This window comes from Alexandromys fortis, unplaced genomic scaffold (assembly GCF_014885135.2).
Source record: "Alexandromys fortis isolate MF-2015 unplaced genomic scaffold, M_Fortis_MF-2015_v1.1 scaffold_3, whole genome shotgun sequence".
NCBI classification, from domain to species: Eukaryota; Metazoa; Chordata; class Mammalia; order Rodentia; family Cricetidae; genus Alexandromys; species Alexandromys fortis.
The window spans coordinates 7,950,489-7,972,857 of record NW_026067909.1 but is presented as its reverse complement, the minus strand read 5'-3'; the positions used below and the strand labels follow the sequence as shown (position 1 = coordinate 7,972,857).

The following is a 22,369-nucleotide window of genomic DNA, read 5'->3' as shown; positions in this document are numbered from 1 at the left end:
TTAAAATATAAAATTTAGGGGATGGAGAGATAGGATGGCTCAGCATTTTTGAGCATACACCTCTCTTCTGGACAACCTGAGTTCAGATCCCAGCACACACTCATAACTGCCTGTAACTCTAGCTGCAGGGGATCTGACACATTCTTCTGGCCACACAAGTACTACATTCAGGTGCACATACCTGCACACACTCTTTCTCTCTCACACACACGTGCACATGCACACAATTTAATTTTTAACACATAAAACTTAACATGCAATAAAACAGAAAACTCTTATCTTAAAAAAATCTCAAATAGTGTCAAAGAAAAAAAAAACTTTGCCACAAAAAATGGCACAGATGGCTTCACTGCTGAATACCATAAACATGGAAGGAAGAAATACCGTCAGTCTCATACAGCTCTTTCCAAGTCGAGAGGAGAGAAGAGCCCAGCATGCTCTGCAATGCAGTACGAAAGACACCTGAACCAGACAACATGGCTGCCAACACTGCAAATGCAGGCAGAAAGAAAGCCACAGGCAGAGGTCCCAGCCAAGGGGTCCTAAACTCCAGGGAAAGGAGCAGTGTAGCCAAAGAGTGATTAGCCTGGGATAACTAGAGTATCTAACAGTCAAGATCACTATGATCCACCCTGAGTCAGAAGAAAGGAAAGCTCCAGGCTCCTTTTGATGGACACAGAAAAGCATGGGGCAGCATTCAACACTCCATAACAAAAATGTTCAGTGTCATGGGAAACAGGAGGAAATACCCTCTGTTTGATAAGGGACATCAAAACCCCCACAAAGATGCTACATCCTTACTGGTGAGCTACTAAACACAGAAGCACTTCATGTGTGTCCAGGGTCCTCAGAGCATGCACTGTTCACAAAGAAACTGGAACAGCTACACAACACTTGTGATTGCACAAAGGTCAGGGACACAAGAGTAATGTCCTAAAGCTCCTCTTCCTTTCTACACACTAATGAACACAACTGGAAAATGAAGTGAAAAGAGCACTCGCTACCCACGGTAGCATTCCATAGGACAGTGTACAACAAAAGACATTCAAGACCAAGGGCTACAGGCTACCCGAGGGAGAATGAAGCTGCCTCAACAAAGCAACAGAAGACGGCTCCATGGACCCTCCTGCTGATCCTCAGATATAGGGCATGTGGGTCATGAACTTGAGGCCAGATTGGGTTTCATAGCAAGATTTTGTCTAAGAAAACAATGAGTGACACATTGCTGATGGTGATGCATGGATTTCACTCCAGCATTTGGGAGGCAGAGGCAGGAAGATCTCTATAAATACTAGGATAGCCTGATCTACAGAGCAAGTTCCAGGACAGTCAAGGCTATCGCCTGGAGAGAGAGAGAGAGAGAGAGAGAGAGAGAGAGAGAGAGAGAGAGAGAGAGAGAGAGAGAGAGAGAGAGAGAGAGAGAAGAGCATATCATTGTAAAATAAACACATGCTAAATCTCCCTTCCTCTCTTTTCCACACTGCTGGTCACTAGTGAGGTGCTACAGTCACATCACTAAGCTATGTGCCCTAGCCTACAAAGGAGGGGGAGGCTACTGGGGCCTATATCCTCAGATGTATGGCAAGACCACAAACCACACGTCTGAGAATGAAACTAAACCCTCAGGTCTCCAGTACCCTGCCTCCTACTCTTCCCCAGTAAGTTAGGATGCCCAGAGTCTGCTCCCACACTGTAATGCTATTCAAGTAAAGAGATTCCCCAGGTACACTTTCCATGGGGCTAAGGGACCAGCCTCTTCCCACAGGAGGTCAGCTTCCTCTTTCCCCAAGACCAAATGGCATCTGAAAGCCTATCCTTCATACACTCACTCAACCCAATTGTAGCTAGAATCCAACTAATTTCCCAGCTCAGCTTCTACATATAGCCTGCTGCCCAGAAATCAACACAGGTCCAAGAAAAGGGACAGGTAAAGCAAAAGAAGCCTGCCTAACTCTGAAGGAAGTAGCAGGGGGCCTGGTCCTGCCTTGGTGCTAAATTCCCACTGTCCTGTCTCTTTTACCCTAGATCTTGTTTTTGGGATGCACACACAAGTAACTGGGAAAGGCAAGTGTGCCCTCGAGTAAGAAGGAACCAGAGCCTCTGAGTACCCTTCTACCCCAAAGTGACAGTCAGCCATGTGTGAGTATTCCTATTGGGGAGCAGTTCCACACAGCCCCAGATCACATAGCCAGTGAGTGCGAGGCTCAGTTGAGAATGCTGGGACATGGCCAGGACCCTGATCACAGCCCATACTGAATCCAAAATTAGGTGAGATCCTGGCTAGCTGGCCACCGGGACCCAGTTGGGAACAGCAGAGGTACAGAGGGGACAACTGTTCTACCGGGAGATATGTGGTAGGCATATTCACAGCAGAGAGCCTGCATCAAAGTCATGAAGGCACCCAAGGGAGAGACATAGGTACCCAAGGGAGAGCAATCTTGGCCCTTATAGAACGTATCTGTTCAGACTTGCAATTGTCCCCTAACTGTGGGCTGAGACAAGAGAAGTGTGGTAATGTATATGCTGCACTTCTGACCCACAGGTAGGGCTACAGCATCTTTCCCACCAGGATGGGGCCACCTCCCCCACAACCACCTACCCCAAAGTCTGAGACTGGCTCATGCAAACCAATCTAAAACCATCAAATCAGAGACATACGTAGCACCTACACTCAAGCATGGCCTTCCTATCCATCTCCTTTAGCCAGAGCTCCTGAACTATAGTCAATGTACAATGTAGCTGGAGCCTAGGCTAAGGAGCTAAAGGGACATTAAGGACAGGGCTTCACCAGTATTTGTAGATCAAAGGGCACAGTCACCTGCCCGGTGGGGCCTGCTGTGTGTTAGTCAGGTACAATGGAGGGCAGAGGTTTCTTTCATTGGCTGCCCCGCCCCTACCCCCAGTCTTCCACAAGGCTCCATGAAAAGTGCATAGAGAGAAACAGTTCTCCCAAGGGACTTCTCCATCATGGATAGTGACAAAATTTAATTATTTTATTCCAGTCCCCCAGACAGATAGCCCATTTAAAGAGTTCAACATCAAGCCTGCTGCACCATTGAACAATGAATGTTACTGGACTGCTGAAAGAGCCACCGGCAGTGTCTCTCAGGATTGCCAAGAGACACACTCAACGTCACAGGTCTCTGACCAGCCCATAGCAGAACCCTCCTTCACAGAACTGAAGCTATCCCAGTCCCAGAGCCAAGCAGAGCTGCCAGACCAAAACCTATGCAATCTGACAGTGCCACACCGTCTGTGCACAGAGCACAGGACCCAGTGCCTCCTGCTGTCTGGCCAGCCAAGGCCTCCAGCCCACTGACCTCCCACTATTGCTTATCTTGCTTCTGTACGTGTGAGCACATGTGTAGGTGGGTGTGCACATATCCCCAAGAAGGTACCTGTCAGGTCTTACCCATCAATCATCCCACATGAGCCCAGAATGAAAACATTCTTTGATGACACATATGCACCCTAGAAACTACCCTGGAACCTGCCAGGCAGCAGGTGAACTCAGAACTCACTAAGAGTAAAGCTCTCCAGCCGGGCTCCTCTGGAAGTCCAGAAACACTTCCAACATCCTTTACTCACCAATTTGTGCTATTCACAGACATCCTGTTTTGAAGTGAGGACAGTTTTCCACCCTGTCCTGAGGAATGCTGCACAGACATCCACATTTCCAAGGCCACTGGGCACTCAGTGCCAGGACTGCAGCCTGCATATAACCCAGTATGGCTGCAAGCCCCACCTCCTCAAGGGGACCAGCATTCATCCATATCTTCTAGATCCCCTGAAAGATACCTACCCTCCTGTCTGTATAGCTCAGTACAGCCCAGGGGCAGGTGCCTGCTACTGGGAGAAGCCAGGCCTTCTCCGGAAAAACCAGGCCTCTGTCATCCACAAAATAAAGCTACACTATGGGAGCCCAGAAAAAGACTATGAACCAAAGCCAGATAGATACCAGGAAAAGGAACCATCTATGCCTCCTCTGTGCCCAGTTATCCACCTGCAACCATCACTCCACTGCAAGACTGTGCCATCCCTGTACCTCCCAGGAGCCCTACCTCCTGCCCAGGAGCACCGCTGGGTATTTAAAGACTGGGAAATCCAGGCCAGTCTGCTCCATATGTCCCTACCATCTTAGACTCAGCCAGTGGCAATTCTCCCCTTTCAGCAGCTTCTACCTAAAACCACACCTCTTCATACAAGTCCCTTGCTATGGACTGAATCACACCCTCTAGAAGTTATGCTGAGGCTTTAGCCCCAGGTGTGGCTACATGAGGGGACAGGGCCAAGAGGAAGCTAATTAATGTCAAAGAGGTCCTTAAAGCACAGGACACAGCTGTCCTTCTAAAGGAAGAGGTGCCAGCAGAGCACTCTCTTACATATGCAGGGAGTCCAGGTGGGGACACCATGGGGGAAGCAGCCAGCAGCAACCCAAGCAGAGGTCTGCAATGCTGGGTCCTTCATCTGTCTTTTAGATCCAGGGCTATTAGGAGCCCCTGCTGTGACACTTGACTTCACAGCTAAGCCACCACTCCTGCCCTCTCCTCAGCAATCCTAAAACTTGCCATCTCACACACTCCACGACCATGGGCCCAGATGAGTCACTGTCTCCCTCCTGCTTCTCTCCCCATTTCTACGATGGCCCCTCCAGGGACAACTGTCCACCCTCACAGTCATATCTGTCCTCTCAAGCCTGAGTCACAATCTGTTCCCAAAAGCTGTCTGGAACCACTCAACACCAACCTGCCTCGCACAATACGGCCACAGCTTCTCTCTACAAAACAGTATGCCTTTCTTAGTCACCCAAAAGGGGACCCTCTGACCTTTAGATAAAAGCTGGCGTCTCCAGAAAGAAGCCAGAGAGGTGACAGGGACTATCCTGGGAAGGTATTTCACAGTCCACAGAGACTGCAGACAGATATACTATGTCAAGCTTCAGCCTACCAATGTGTACACACCATTGAAATCCTTTTCAACATGGCTCTACAAGAAAAACATTTAGGGTGGATGGTTTAAAAATATTAAGAAAGGGGCTGGAGAGATGGTTCAGCGGTTAAGAGCATTGCCTGCTCTTCCAAAGGTCCTGAGTTCAATTCCCAGCAACCACATGGTGGCTCACAACCATCTTTAATGAGGTCTGGTGCCCTCTCCTGGCCTGCAGGCATACACACAGACAGAATATTGTATACATAATAAATAAATAAATATTTTTAAAAAATTAAGAAAGGCCAGGCAGTGGTGGTAGATGCCCTTAATCCTAGCACTCAGGAGGCAGAGGCAGGTGGATCTCTGTGGGTTCGAGGCCAGCCTGGTCTACAGAGGTAATTCTAGGACAGTCAAGGCTACACAGAAAAACCCTGTTTCAAAAACAAAACAAACCTAAGAAAGCCACCAATATTAACCCCTGCTACTCCCTTGTGCCCCACAAAAAAATATCATAAAAATGAAGCAAGTTAACCCAGGCATCCTGAGTCTGCTATGCCCACTTGCAGGCTCTGCTCCAACTCTGCTTGAATGGCTGACTGAAAGAGGATGCCTCCTAAGCAGGGCTCACACTGAATGTAAATGACCACTCTCCTCAAACATGCTGCAATCTGAGAAACTAAAGACAGTGTTCACACTTCCACCTGCTCCTTGAATCTGGTTCCTCCTGACTCTCCATTCTCCTCCATCAAGCCATAATATTCTGACAGCCAAAGAGTAAGAGCAAGGACCAAGTATGGCTCAGTAGGAAAGCACTTGCCCATCATGCAAAAGCCTTGGGTTGGAGGCCCAGTACTGTAATAAATGAATAGATAGATAGATAGATAGATAGATAGATAGATAGATAGATAGATAGATAGATAGATAGATGGATGTTTAGTTAAAAATTTACCAAGCTCACTTTCTGGTAAATGTCATCACTTAGGGAGTACCGATAGCCATGACCAGTTGTCCCCACAGAAGATAGAGAGAAGGCTGTGCATCTGTTGGCCCAGCTGAGGGATGCCTGTATCAAATCATGATTCTAACTACCCATTCTTCCCCATCACAGGCCCTTTCCTCCAGGCATCTCCTGCCTTGTTTTTCTCAGAGCAAAGGGCACTTCCCAATGATTCCAATTCCCATCTTCCCTGAAAGGATCAGACCCTTCTCCTGGCTCACTCTAACCCTGCTACAACTAAATCTCACAGAACAGGAGCCGTGTGTCTATCATGGCCACATCTTGTTCTTCAGGTCAGTGACAGACAAGTCATAGCTATGTGATAAGCAAAAATCACAAACAAAGGAATTCATGAAACTCAGGTCCATCCTACCTCAGCAACACAGCCTCTAGAGTCAACCAGAACCCTGCAAGAAAGCTTGACAGGAAACACAGAAGACAACAGACATGTCAAAGTAAGGCACTGGAAAGGACCGAGACCAGGGTAGCCTCCAGCACAGTCTACACCTCTGGCTTTGCCTTCTGAGCTTTGCTCTGAGTATAGTGGCTCTGCCAGGGAGTGTCCCTGTACTTTCTACCTCCCCTGTTCTCTTTCCATTGGACCCCTGCCAAAAGTCCTTCCACAGCCAGCTACGTCTCTAAGGTCCACTCCAGTTAAAGTTTCTGGGAAGCAAATACGACATCTTCCCTCTAAGATTCTAAGGTCCTCTGGACAGCGATTCTTCTAGGTGTGGGTGCAAGTCAAAAGATCAGTTGACCAGACTTTATAGAGGAAGCAGGAGGAACCAAGTAACACCTATGGAGCAAAGTAGAGGTCTATGTAAGTTATTCTGAAACCAGAGTTCCAAGGTAAGGGTGTGGCAGAACTGGCAGCCAAGATACAGTCAACTTCTTGTCCCATATCAAGTCTCAGGACAAAGCCTAGGGCCTCCCACGCCTAGGCAGGTACATGGGTACCCAGAGGCATCTTTTGGTTTCAGTGAGAGAGGACAAGGTGCCAATTTGGGAATACAAATGTCCAACTGTGTGTGCTGGTGAACACCACCCATGTTTATGAGCACCCAGGAGATCCCAAACTTCCTCTAATTAGCCAAGGGAAAAGTAATGGTGTATCTTGTGCCCTATAGATTCAAGGAGCGAGGGCTGCAGTTGATAGATGACCTCCAGCCATGAAACCTCCAAAATGATACAGCCTTGGGGTCACTGTGACCTTTCTTCCCTCTTTCAACATCTAGGACCAGGGATGCCTCACCCCCATCCCAGGACCAAATGAAGAATCCTCTAGAATTTGCATCTGCACACCTAGAAAGAAAAGCAGCATATGGTGCTACCCAGAACTTCATGGGGCTTCTTCTAAACCCCTTCTCCCTACAAACAAAACCATATCCCACCAGACAGACATGCTGTGATCTGGGGAGAAGCAGACAAAGGGTTCCAGTTCCAAGGTGTTCTCTTGACTTCTATGGGAGCCTGGAAACGCCCACCCAACCATGGCTTCTGGGGGCCACATCTATGTCAGTTCAATACTGGAGCCTAGGACTTGGCCTTCAAAGTCCAAGCACATACACTAAGCAGAGAAGGACAAATCTGGCCTACCAGGCTACCACAGCAGTAGCGCAAAAAGCTGCTGCGGGCTGGTGGCATCTGTGGGCAGAGAAATGTGTAGTGAAACCACTTCCTCAAACACTACTTGTGGCCCAGGCATGGACAGGAGCCACAGGCTCTAAAGTGCACACGAGCCACATTGTCAATGACATCAGACACTTTGGCAGAAAATAAGAGGCAGGCAATTACACTAGAAAGAAAAGGCCAGCATGGGCAGCCCTTCTGGACACTCCATGGCCACTGGAATGGCAGCCAGCACAGGAAGGGTGACACTAGCAGAAAGGCCTGTCAGGGAGCTCACCCAAAGCATCCCTGAGCCCTCTGTCCAAGTCCATGCTTGACTCGCCCTCACTAACATAAACATCACACACAGAACTTCAAATAAACAGATTTCTGCAGGAAGAGCCTGGGAGTAAACATTCTCCACAGCCTCGGCAGCTGGGGGAGGTGGGTACCGCTGGGTTTTCTCCCCTTTGCTGGTTTCCAAGTGACTGTGGACGTGGCTAGATGGGTTTGATTACTAGTCTGATGGTTTCTAACCAGACTGAGAATGCTGCTAGGTGGGCTCTACCAGCACCAAGCCTGTCCTCCTCTCCAACCCACTTTTTGGCTCATGGGAACTGGCTAATGTCCATGGCATCAAACGATGGCAAAAGCCAGCCAGCTCTTTCCAGATACGATTTGTATCAGGAAAAAAGACCAACCCACTGAAACAGAAAGCACATGTCACCAACATGCACAGGCCTGTTTTGGGGACCATTCTTCAGGAACGTACAGGTTCCAGGCCACTGAGAAATAGCACGTGCCTTCATATGGTACACAAAACCCCCAACACGAGGCAACAAGCCTGGGAACGTTAACTCTGCCATGACTTTAGTCACTACTGTTTGGGTCTGAAAATTAATATTAAAACTGCCTAATGTGCTATTGATATTCCAGGAAACAGAATCTTAGCAGGTGCATGTGCCAGGAATGCTTTGCACACTGCAGAGTCAGCACCACCTGTTTGCCAAGGTACCTGATACCTGAGCCACGATGAAGCCACCCTAGACAGCATGTGCAGAGGTGCTTCATAGCCTCAGCCACCATCGAGATGCAAGGCTGCCAGGTAACCAGCTATGACCAGTCAGTCTCCTTACCACCTGATGCCCTTCAGGAAGGACTAGAAATATTGTCCCTAAGAACCTCATTCATTCCACCTCACCCCCAGTGAGAGGCATATATGAATACAAGGAAAATTGTCCACTGGACGCTCACGGGATGCATACACATTTCAGTAAAATTTCAGCATGTGACAAGAAGCACAAAAGAAATAAACTCAGCTGAGAATGTCTTCCGAGAGGTACTTTCATTCAGGTGTGGGGGCATACCTGTAATCCCAGCACTGAGGACGCTGAGGCAAAAGGAAAGAGAGGTCAAGGCCAGCCTGGGCATACAATGAGTTCCATCCCAGCACCTTAGTCTCCATTCTAGAGAGGTTCAACCAGCAGCAGAGTGGAAAAAAAACTCTCTGAGGCTGCCTGCAAACGGAAGGGCAACATAAGCAACCCAGAGACCAAAAACTGCAGCATTCTGCTCAGTCAAAGCTTCTCTGCATTTTCTCTTAGGTCTTAGAAAAAGCTATAAAGAGAAGCTGAAACAAGCATATAACAAACAATGCTAAACCATTTTGCATAAGCCAGATACATGGTGAAGCATGAACAGAAAACAACCCCCCACACATACCCCGGGCTGGAAACTTGAAACCCTTCAAGCTTGTAAGTCTCTCAAACCCATTGACAAGCTACTTATATAAGCCCCATTACCCTGAATACCCCAACTTCCAGCCAGAGCCAACAGGACATGCAGTGGGCATCAGAGTACCCCTTAGGAGGCTGTTGTCCAATCACCTGCCATGTTGGCTAGACTGTACCCCAGACTAAACACATGAGTCCTGAGTTTTCTGGGTAGATTGTGTTCAGGGTAACTCACAAACTCTAGATCACCTCTATGCTATCCGCATCAGAGGATGTGTCTCTGAGAGCCCTGCCAAGGCTTGGGCAGAGGCAGGAGAGAGACTCTATCTTAAGCATTTTCAGTTTCAGATCTTAAAGTCAGATATATCCAACTCCAACCAATGTAATGTGCAGTGGCTGGCACAGTCATGAAGGATGCTAGAACTGTGTCTTCCCAGTGTGAGTGTTCTCCTAGAAGACACAGCTAGGTGGCCAGCAAGAGGTCCTGGCCACCACGCAGAGCCAAGGGTGTCTCCCACAGTCAGGCTGGGCTTTGAACCACAGCACACACTCCCTGAACACTAAGAGCAACCTTGACATACAAAGTAGTATAACACACCCACTTCCAGAGCTCCAGACCAGCCTGGGAGCAGCAGCTTCTGGCAGAGCCTGGTGTACACAAGAGTCACACTGAGGTCTCCTTTCTCTCCTATCCTTGGCTCTCCGTTTGGGTTTAGTCAAGTGTTTGGCCACTTAACATTACTCTGGATGTACACTTCCAAACCACAAGGAAACTTGGAACCAGTATTGGATTCCATGAGCTGTTTCTCAGCTGAGACTCATGACTGACAGTGGTGAGCTCAGAACCAGGCCACATGCAGCAGGGAGGGGAATATGTCAAGAAAGCTCTGAGAATGTCACTGGCCACCATGCAAGCCTCAAGTCACATGTCCACATGTGCAGACCACAGCACATGGCAGAGGAAACTCAAAACTATCAAGATGCATAATACTGAACCCAGAGGGGAAGTAAGCATCACCTCTCCAAGACACTAGATCAGTAAAATGAGCCTATACAAATCACCATCTTTCCCAATGGCTGGTTGCCGGACAACCAGCCGTGGACTCCCACTAATGACAGCCACCAGCCCAGCATAGGAGCCTCTCACCTCATTCCCCAAACATGCAGATGGGGGGCAACAAATGGAAGTCCTAGAACAGTGAGGAGGGGACAAGGGTAGTATTGCCAGGAGGCAGCTTGTCAGCACCCAGACAGCTGCACTGGTCTCCTTACTGTCAAGGGTTCGCCTGGTCCAGCCCTGTTCTGACAAATCAGAAGTATCTTTGGGAGTTCACAAACCTATTTTCCATTCAGCCTCCTGACCCAATGACAAACCAAGACCAACCTTAACTACCAATGGGAAACCATCAGTGTAGAGTGGACACAGAGATGACCAGGAGAGAGAAGACACATCTCTGACAAGTGGGTAAGTTGTGGCAAGTAAACCCGGGAAAAGAAGACGAGTATTGTTACTAACGAGTCCCTCAAGGAACATCTGGCCAGCAGCAGTCTCAGTGAAAGCAAGGGGTCCAACCACAAGGCTGCTTCCCCTCTTTCCTTTCCTCTCTGGCTTCAGCTTTCCTAGAGGACACCAGTTCACACTTCACCCGCCACAGCTCTCCTGAGAAAAGAGCTCCTTTTAACTTAAAATCACTTAGAAGTTTAGCAGCAGCAATTATGGCCTTTGCAAATACAAGAATAATGTGTTATTTTTTCTACCCAGCACATGTTCCTATCCACTCACCTCCACACCAAACAAAATTCCCCAAAGGAATGTGCTGGGGTCTACTTTCCTGGTTAAGCAGGTGCAGCTGAAACACCCAATCCTTAGGGAAGAGGGTAGAATCCCTTGCCCTACAAGGCTCCCCTCATAGACTGCCCCAGACCAGCAACAACACCAAAACCCAGGCTCTGAGGAAAACAGAGGGTGCAAGTACTGAGGAGGCACCCATGTGGCTGCTGGTTAGGCCAATCTCACTGTCCTGATTCTAAACAAGGTGTCAGTCCAGTCTGGCCAGATCCCTGATCACACTATTACCATCACTGCCAATCCACTTTCACCACAGAGCCGGGGTCTAAAAAAAAGGATCTGGATAGAAGAAACAGATCAACACAGACTATAAAAAGGAAAAGGTCAGAGGTCACATGAATCATAGCCTACAGCCAAGTATCAAGGCCATAGGCCTAGAAGGAAAAGGCAAGGCAGAGCAACAGGAGCTGGGGGCAGGGAGTAATTTGAAGAGGAGAAAGGGAAAGAGAGGGAAAGAGGAAGAAGGGGGAGGGTAAGAGTAAGGAGAAAGACAAGGATGCTGAAGGGCAGGATGAGAAGGAACAGGAAGAAGACAGTAAGGTAAGAGTAAGGGAAAGGAGGAGGAGGAAAGGGAGAAGGACCAGGTAGAGAGAAGTTAATCATCTATCCCAACTTCCGACCTTTCCACCCTCCTCCTTTTGTCACACACAAGGAAAACCAAGTTAGACCCATGGAACTGGGTGACATCCTGTCTGTCATGCCTAGGCTTGAGGAAAAGCCACAGCCTCCCTCTGTGATTTACTCAGGTTTCCTCTAGGACAAAGAGCAAGATGCAGCAAAGTCACGGGTCAACATCCAAACTTTCTCTACAGCATGTAAGACTAGTGCCCTCAGGTCCTCCCCCTGGGCTAAGAGTTGTTAGTAGTAGCGTGTAGATGGACAGAGCACAGCCAGGTGTGACCACAGTAAGCAGATGTTACAAGCAGACAGGTCAGCAGAAAGACAGATGCCACAACCCAGCCACAGTGGTAAGGACTACAAAGAGCAAAAGCGGCTGGGTGCATGGGACTAAGCTCAGTGATGTAGAAAATAAGAGACAAAGCTAAAGCTAGGAAATGGTATCAATTGGCCAAGAACATGACAGACAATGGCATATGTTCCAACCCCAGGGACCCCAAAGGCTCTGGCCCTCAGATGGTCATCCATGGCTGAGGCACCTAGGATCTCTCTCACACCCAGGCTGCAATGATGAGTGCTGGGCCCACCATACCCAGATAGGGGCTGGAGGAAAGTCTGGGTCTGTACAGGCTGGGACCTGTACTGGGGACTTGGATCTACACGACAGGGATAAATTCACACAGAACACAATGGTGTTTCCAGCTAGACGAAAGGAATGGCTGAACCAAAAGTCCAACGTGAAACCATTGAGGCTCTCAGGGAGGAAGAAAGGAGGGTGGGACATCTTGAGAGATGTGAAAAAAGGTCTTCAAAGAGTCATGAACAGAATCTAAAGTCACAAAGGAACACAGTACAGGCTGGAAAGTAAAGAACAAATGGAAGGTAGCTGAGGCAGGCAATGACCTGAGACCTCTATGTGACTGGTCAGGAGGAAAGGGAAGCAGAGCCTGGGGCTGCAGGGTTGAGGGTTCAGTGCTGGGGTCCCTGCCACCCAGATACATGCTCTTTCTCAGGGAGGCTCATAGAAAAGCAAATTTTTGGAAAGGTGAAAAAGGAGAAAACACACACACCGTCAATCCTCTAGAATGAGTATAGCTGCCGAGGACCAGAGAAGGCGCAAGGGCAGCAGACAGCAGGATCAAGAAAGGAAGGCTCAATCAGAGAGAAGCAGGGGAAGGATTCGGAGAGAAAAGTCTTGCTCCCGTGCCATGGTCTACTCAGAGCAGAGCAAGCCTGGATACTGCCCTACCCTCAGGACTTGAGTATACTCAAATAGGATAAGAGACAGGCCAAAATATGGGGTGAGGGTTACAGAGACACTAGCACAGAGAGAGGAGGAAATGTTACCCTGAGCCTTCCCTGGGCTCCATCCCCTCTCCTGATCAGCAGTAGCCTGCCATCTCAGATGACCTCAGTTCTTCCTCTATGGACACCCAACCCTTTGGTCAGGGACTTGGAGCTGCAGAAGCACTTGGCCACTGATCAGGGTACACCTGAGAACCAGTTCTATCTTATCTAGTCCTCAGCTGGCACCATGGCACATCCATAGGACCACACGGCAGGGAGCTGAACCAGTCACCTCAATACCCCAAAGTAGTCTCTGCACTCATAGATGCATGCACGCTGGACATGCAGAGAGCCAGGCCCGCATATCTCACCAGGAACCCCACTAACTGCCCAGATGCAGTATCCAGGTGGAAGCCACACATCAGAGGAGTACCCCACATCCTGATCTGCCTGCAATGTGTTTCTGCCCCAACTTCAGAACAGATGTGGGGAGCGGGAGCAACATTTCATTTTGTCAATCATCTGGCCTGGTAGCTTTGTGTCCTGAGGAACAGATGGCCCTGAGCTTTGCATTCCCAGGTGCACCACATCCTGGAGTTCTGCATATCTGGCTGCCACATACCTGACAATAAGACCATACACCTGAAAGCTAATCCCAGATTTGCAAGCTGCCATGAACCAAAGAGCTGATCGTGGACATGCAAGCTGATCATGAACCTGAGAGCTAACCATAGACCTACAAGTTGGTCACAGACCTGAGAGCTGACAGATCTAAGAGCTGACCACAAACCTGAGAACTGACTATAAATTTAAGGGCTGACCGTGGACCTGAGACCAGACCACAGACATAAAAGGTAGCCATAGATATAAGTGCTGACCACAGACCTGAGAGTTGATCATAATGTAGAGAGTGGACTATGGATGTGAGAGCTGACCATGGGCTTAAGAGCTTACCATAGATGTGAGAAGAGTTTACCGTGGATGTGAAAGCTGACCATATCCACAAGCCTAAGACTTTTGCATGCTCACCTTCCTGACATCACATTTCACATCTGGTCCAACAAAGCTCTCAACCTCAAAACACTAGGAAAAGCTTCCTTTAGAATCACTGTGGAGCTCACCTAGATTGTAAAATCTTTACAGCTTATGTAAAATCCTCATAGCTTACCACATCAGGATGCCTGCCCAGGGATGCCTTCGGGCACAGTACAAAAGAAAAAAGGCTGAGAGGCCATGGTAAGCCATGAAGGTAGCAACTTTTCCTTTGGGGCTTTGCCCCTCGTCCTCCCTGTAAAAGTGGGGATGGGCACTGCACCTACCAGGTCAGCCATTCTCCCTGACCAGTTCTAGAATGAGCTCAGGATCCCCACACAACAGCAGAAGCTTCCTTGGGGTATAAGTCAATTCCTGCTGGTAATGAACTCAAAAAGAGGCCCAGCAGCTGTCTGAACACAGAGACAGTGTTGGAGCCAGGGTGTTGGCAGGGGTCACACATACATGGTAGCAGCACCTGGGACAAGCAGAGAAACAGAAACTAGGAATGGGCCCTAGAAGGGGAAGCCATTGCCTCCTGCTACCAGCACTGTGCTCCTGGCTGCAGGACATGTGTCATCTTCCTTGGAAGTGTTGCCAGGGTACTGTCCACGACATGAGTGAGTTCACCATAGACCAGAAGTTCTAGACTCCAACCTACCCACACAGCCCATCTCTGGACACAGTGGCATGCACAGGTACCTGGCACTCAGAAAGAGCAGTGGACATAGAAAAGAACAGGAGCTTTCAACCCTAACAAACAGTAAAAGATGAACACTGACACTCCCTCACGAGAGGTATGGGGTTTGGTGCAACAAACTAGTCTCTGGCTCGTCCTAGAAACTATCCAATGGCTTGCTTCTAAACCTCCTCTTCTGCTTAAGCTACCCTTGGGCTGACAGGTAGCTCAGGGAATCTGTACTATGTAATCCTTTCAATTACACCCCAGGGCCTGAAGAAGCCCAGTTGTTGTCACTAGGAAATGGAACAGCACCTGCAGTTCACACATAAGATAGAGCCAGCAAATGGGGGTCAACCTGGCCAAGAAGACTCCCATCTGCAGAAGTCTTCGTGACATCGATAACCATACCCACAACCTGAAAGAAGACACAACACACACCAGAGCCAGATGTATTTTCTACACATTCTTCTGTGCGACAGATGTGAGATCAGCCTATAATCTAGAAGGGCTCAAGCCACACTGACCAAGGTTGCAGCCAACAAAAAGCAAGGCCCCTGTGACAGGTGTCACATCTTAAGGCTCAGTGAGAAGGCTATCTCACATCACCCCAAAAGGTACTCCATACCTCAGGAGCTTAGGTCTTGACCTTCAGGGCCTCTTAGCAACTTAGTAATTGCAGTCTCAGAGGAGACACCAGCAGGTCTGCATCAATACGAGGAAGTAGCAGGAAAGAACACTGGACCAGTTTCCTGCAGGATATTGCATTTTAATTCGGCTCAAACCAATCTCTCTCAAAGAAAGCAATTAATCGTGCACAAGAAGATGAATCTCACTGCAAGAAGCAATTCCTGCTCCTGCAAGGGGCAGAGGCAGCACAGGTCAGTGCAGAAGGGAGCAAACACACACAAGTGGAGAAGGAAGCCAGGCCAACAGCCCTCTCTGGTCCCAGTAAGGCTTTTGTTAAGCAGCCCCAGGCCAGTAAGTGTCAATGTTCCCTAAGGCCTAGGACCTCCAGCAAGGTCATCTTCAGGAATAAGACAAGCAGATGAGTCACAGCCCAAGTAAGGCAGGTTGACCTGACCATTGACTTCTCCAAGTCCACAGGAAGTACACACAAATCATAACCTCTGGGTGCTCACAGCCAAAGGCTACTACTGAGTGGAAAGTGTTCAGAGGGCATTTCTGCAAGAGTTGTCCTGACATGCTGCTCTCTTCCTACTGAGTTGCAGTGGTTAACAGTGAGAGGATGCAGGTTAGTTTGTCAACTGAACAAAAGCTAGGGTCATCTGGGAAGAGGAAACCTCAAACGAAAAAAAAATGCCTCCATCAATTTGTGAACCATTTTCTTGATTAACAATCAATGTGGAAGGACTCAGCCTACTGTGGGCAGAACAAACCTGGGCAGATGAGTCTGGAAAGAAAGCTGAACAAGCCATGGGAGCATACCAGTAAGCAGCATCCTTCCATGGTCTCTGCTTCATTGAATTCTTGATTCGGCTTTTCCTTCGTGATGGACCATGAGCTATTAGATGAAAAGAATTCTTTCTTCCCTGAGTTGCTTTTGGTCATGATGGCTACACAATAGAAACCTTGTTAGGCCAGAGGAGCACTCACTAGAACATGGCAACTCTGCAGGTATATGGTCCGCAGGAGCAGGATTGAAATGTTCTCTCACACACCTGGAGCTGCTGGTACAGTGCTGCCGGACAGCTGGCTCGGAAGACACCCAGGGCATTCATCTTTCTGTTGAAGCTGCCCCTCACCTGGTACACACTTATTCCATCAACACATTAAGTCAACAAAAGTGCCCCCCGATGAGATTCCCCCAAGGCTTATGCAAACAGGAGCAAAGCCTCAAACTTAGAGTCATGACCCAGGATACTCAGAAGAGAATGGACTCCATCCACCTGCACAGGAGACACCATTAGCTCAGCTGTTTCCAAGGCATCAGCTTAGTATCTACCAACTACAAGAAAGGAAGGCAGAGAGGTGAAATAGGAACACTCAAGAAAGGCTTCCATGTGGTTTAACCCTGAATGCATCCAACACCAACCAGAAGACCTAAGAAGCCAAAAGATCGGCAAAACTGGCAAAGCTGAATTAGACTGGTGAGGAAAAGACTGGATTACTAAAGTCAGGAATGAAGGACAAGACGATCCAGCCTCACAGAAATGAAAGGAAGAGTTACCAGTGACAATCAGGGAGCAGAGAGTTAACCAGCAGGTGTAGTAAGAATTCCTAGCAATATACGAACAGTAAAGCTGACTCAGAACTCAGAAAGAAGGAAAACTCTCAATAGATCACACACAAACACAATGATTAAGATAAATTTAACCTAAGTTCAAGGCCTATAAAATAATTCTTAAAACATCAGAGAAATTAATTGAAGAGATGGGAAAGATGGTGGGAGAGTGGATAAGGAAGAGGCAATGGAGAGAGAGAGAGAGTTTATTTTGTATGTTAACTTTAAAAAACCAATAAAATGGGAAATTAAGATGAACTCAGCCTGATTGGAAGCACACCACTGCAATAGTAACACTCCCCTGAAGAATCGACAGACTCATGATTACCTCTGTCCAAGTTCAGGCTGGCTTTTTGTGGAAACTGACAAGCTAAGCCTGAACTTCATATAGAAATGGAAAGAAATGGCCAACGCACGACTTAGAAGGACAACAAAACAAAAAAAAATTAAGGGACTCATTCTGACTCCAAAGCTTACTACAAAGCTACAGTAATCAAGAGAGTCTGATGCCAGCAAAAGGATGGACATGTCAACCAATCAAATACAAATGAGTACAGAAAAAGTTTATATGTTCACAGTCAATTAAATTTTCAACACATGTAGTAAGATGGTTCAGTAGGGAATAAGAATCTTTCCAATAAATTCTACTGAATGACTAGATAGTCACATACAAAAGAAGCAAGACCCCCCTACCTTGCTTGTCTACAGGTCTTAAAACAGATGTCATTGTAACCTCAAATTAGACACAAACAACCAAACAAAAAGCAAGGCATAGTCCATCAAAATTAATACCACTAATGCCTCAAATGACACTCAAAAAATGAACACAATAAACCAAATGGGAAAACAAATCGTGAATCACACAGTTGGTAAGGGTCTAGCACCCAAAATATATATAGAATTCTAATAATTCAACAATTTTTCCAGAAAATTAAATGTGCTGTGGATTTGAATCTTCAAAGTAGACATATAAATACCCAATAAGCTCATGAAGAAACTCAACGTCAGGGAAATGGACATCAAACCACAGAGATATCACTTTATCCCTACCGGGACAGTTATTATCAAAGACGAGCAATAACAAGTGCTGTTTGGGGATGTGGAAACGCTGGAACCGTCACTCACTGCTAGTGGAACGTGAAACAGCCTGGTTGTGGAAAGCACCCAGCAGTTCCTCAAAAGCTAAGCTCACTTGGACAGCACCTCCACTGCTGGGTTTACACCCAAGAAAATAGAAACCTATGTTCAAACAAAAGCTTGAACACGGACGTTCACAGCAGCCCTACCTACAAGAGACAACTGTTCATCAGTACCACACAAAATGCAATATGTATCTACACAAAGAAATAGCACTGGGTCTTAAAAGCAAATGAAGTATTGCCAAAGACACACCATGGGCCATCCCAGAAAATATTGTGCAGAGTCAAAGCATCTGACAGGACACAGACTGCTGAATCCCATTCAAAGAAAACATCTAGAACCAGTGACCCAGAGACAAAAAGTAAATTCATGGTTGTCAGGGTTTCAGGGGGAATAACTACAAATCAGCTTTAGGTTTCTTTTCAGGGTGCTAAAGTACCCTGAAATTAGAGAGTGCTAGTGGTCACACAGATGGTGAACACATGGAAACGCTGAGCTGTATAGTTTAGAACAGTATTTTTACGTTATCTGAACGTTATAAATTATAGATAATAGTAAAAGACACCAGTACAGACTCTTCCAAATGAAAAGAAGGAATGTTCCACAGATATGCACACATTACACACACACACACACAACAAATATTCAAGAGGTAGGGCCTCAGTTACCCACGTGCTCAGTCAGTGGGGCTGAGATAAGGAAAACCCTGGTCCTAAGGAAGCAGCTGGCTTAGGCCACACCCACACCATGTGCACAAAAGCAGAACCCATTGCTTCACAAACTGTAAGCAGCCATGGAATGACAAAACCTCTCCATGAAGACTTCTCCAGTCTGGCAATGCAGCTCCAAGGCTAGGGCCACAAGATGCAAGTTGAAAGCTGAGGAAGCTAAAGACCCACAGCATTTGGCCAGCCAAGGTGAATGACAAGGACCAGGGCTCAGAAGAACATCCGGGAGGAGGCAACACTGAGCAAGTCTGGGAAGGATATTGAATCAACTCAACTCAGTCGAGGCTGGGCACAATGGGCACAGATGCAGAAGTGAATACACCTTCTCATCAGTTAAGACAGACCCTAATGCAAACACCACTGAAAGACTATGAAGTTCTTCCACTGCACACGCAGCTCATGCCATTTTGCCCTCCAGAATGTGAATAGGGAGGGCAGCGTTGCATCTATCCACACCACTGCAGGAGAATATGGTCATTGAGGTCAACAAAGCATAGGTGTTGGATTCCTTATAACACTAGGCTATATGGAACCCCTCCCCAAGTGGAATTTTATTCAAAACAATAAAATGGAAGAAAAATCATACATTAGTGTCTTTGGGACCGTTATTCACAGCCCCTAGGTATACCACTATGTCCCTATTGTCCAGGATCCTGTCGTTGGATCATCCCCACAGCCCAGAAGTCCCAGGTCACTTGGAGCTCCTATACTCCCCAACTCCACCTTCAGTGCAACCTCTTCCGTGGGAGCATCTGCTTATCTGTATATAAAGACACAATTTACAGTCAGCTCAGGGACTCAACCAGACTCAAATCCCCACTCTCAGGAACAACAACAGCAATGGAGCAGACATGGCACCCCACAACTCACCATACCTTCCCACTAACGCAAACCCAGACCAAGGACCATGTTCACTGAAAAGAAGCAAAGGCCTGAGAACCAGAAACAGGCAGCTCCTCTCTTAGCCCACAGTGATTGTTCCTACTACTGTCTGCCGTATCAGACACAGAGCTCCCCATTTCCTGACTTTGCTCTTGTGTCACAGTACCCCAACAGCCACCCCTTCCTTGCCTCTCCAGCTGGCTCTGAACCTCCAAAGCAAAGCCTTCAGGACTCAGCTCCTGCCATCTGCACCAGGGGCCATGTGCTCTCCACACCAGAGCATCTCTGGCTCTCGGCCAATTGAGACTGGCTCCGTGAAGAGCTTCTTGGTCAGAATTATGCTCTAAGGCTGGAGGAGTAGGGTCCCAGGCTGTGGGGAAGATGGGTCACCAGTGTCCTTGCAGGGGGAGGCAGAGCCCCCAGAGTCATGAGGGTGACAGGCCTGACATGCAAAGTACCTTGGAAAGCATTCAGTGGACCAAGGCCCTCCTGCCAGGGGCCTTTCCTTACTGCCCAGCATGTCCTCCCCAGGTCCTGTCTTTCCTTTAAGATCCAGCAGAGCCAAGGGAAATTGGAGCTCTGTAAAGGTAACAGCAAGCTGGTCTGGGGTGGGGGAAACCCCAAAGCTTCTGCACCAAGTAAGGCAGGTTGGTGGAAGTGAGACCCCATCTGACCCAGTGGAGGGTCTCAGACAGCTTCCTGTCTGTCACAGGGCACTGTTTTGTTTACCTTACTGGTCAGTTGCCAAGGCTCACTCCTGTCTCCCACACATGACCTGGCCCTTTCCTCCCACCTGGACAGTGCAGAGTACACCATCTGACTGCAACAGTGAGGGCCCCCAGGTCGTTATAACAAAACAGGAAGTTATGACAGATCTGAAAAACCCCAACTGTGATGAAGGAGAAAAGCAGCAAAACATGTCCTCAGAAATCTGCGTGCTCCTCGGACGATGCCATCCCAACAGAACAAACCCTAGGAGAGTGACTCCAAACGACCCTAGATCATGCACAGCTCCAAGATGCTAGGAACACTTGACACTGAGCTGGACAAAGTAAGTGTCCATTGAAGCCCCCCCTCAACAAAGCTCTGTAGCCCGCAACCAGTATACAACCCCCAAACACCCCAGGAGCTCACTGACCAATGAGAATAGCAACCTATTCTTCCAGGAGAAGGCTCTCAGAGTCCACAGGAGGAGCTGCTGGCTCTCAAAACCTACATGTGTGTCACCCGGGTGATCAGAGCCAGCAGCCCAAAGATGTCCCTACTCATCATGCAGTGAGCAATCACCAAAAGGTAGATGAGTGAAGCTGCTCAGGACTGAAGAGTAGGCCTCCCTGCTCCTACTCAGGACCTCAGATAGGGCCTAGTATAATGGAGCTGCAAGCCCAAATGGACCCAGGGCCACACACCCAAACCATGCCAATAGCAAACTCCCAGAGAGGCAACAACCAGGCTCGGCAAAATGGTCCTGCAATACTAAGGAGCCCACCCTCAGAAACCAGGTCATGGATCCTCCTAAATAGAGAAACGAGACCAAATCTAGCCTTCCTCTAGTTCTCCTACCCCTGAGGCAGCCAGATGCCTCCCAACTGCAGTTAACACCCCTACTCTCCTACAGTGGCTGCCTGGGTTGACAGCCTAAGCCAAGATAGCTACCTGCTACCAAGACTATCCCATCACAGACGGATGTTTCCCACGTAACCTCAAGGAATACCACTGCAAGCCCAAAGAAGCACCTGCCTGGTGGCAATGCCCCCTCCCAGCATGCCATGACCTATCTACCACAGGACCACCATCCTACAAAGGGTCTGGGGGTCAGGTCCACAGAGCTATAGTCACAAAGTGCCTCTCAGACTTGCACACAGATGTACAAACACAAATCCAGACCCCAGGGAGAAGGTAATTGGGAAAGAGCAAGAATACTAGGTCAGTAGCCAGTGAGGGTCCTGGAAATCCCACCTCACCCCCAGACTGACAGGCATGGGTTGAACGGCAGGATTCCTTTCCCCCTCGACAGCGGCATGTTCCCTGCACCTGTAGGCAACAGGAGAGGGTCTCCCACTGAGTTTTCCTGGGAGAACACCTACTCCCACTTCACCTGAATGAACTGTACTCAAGGGAGGAGCATTATCACACCTGCCTGTTTGTCCAAGTACATGGGGCCTTCAGTGGGGGGGTCCCAGAACCCTGAACCCCTCCTAGAGAGGTGAGCAGAAGGACAGCAGCCATGGAGCTGCCCACCACAGTCACTGCCAAGTCATTATCAATATAGCAAAGGAACGAACTTGTAGGATGCCACTATCGAAAAGAAGAGGTGAGAAAGACATAGGGCACCCCGTGCACACTCATCATCAGGAAGGCACCACCAGATGCTTGCACAGCAAAGGGCTGAACCCTACACACTAATGGAAGGGTATGAAATGGTGCACACCCAGAAATACTCACACTCTGATTGTTCAATTAGTCCCAAGAAAGCGAGCACCTACACCCACACAGAACTGGAAGCCCCAGGAAGGCAAGGACTTATTAGAACCAATGTTTAGTAACTCACTGTACCCCAAAGGCCTGCCTACTGGGAATGAATGAACCATGTGACCATACAGTGCAATACAACTCAGCCATGAGCCAGGTCAACTGTTGAC

General features: G+C 48.2%; 1 protein-coding gene across 1 annotated transcript in view; it reads right to left on the bottom strand.

The window, feature by feature from the left end:
- Inpp5a (inositol polyphosphate-5-phosphatase A) overlaps positions 1-22,369 on the bottom strand; it is a 194,325-nt gene that overhangs the window by 161,503 nt on the left and 10,453 nt on the right. The gene's annotated exons all lie outside the window — the stretch shown is intronic.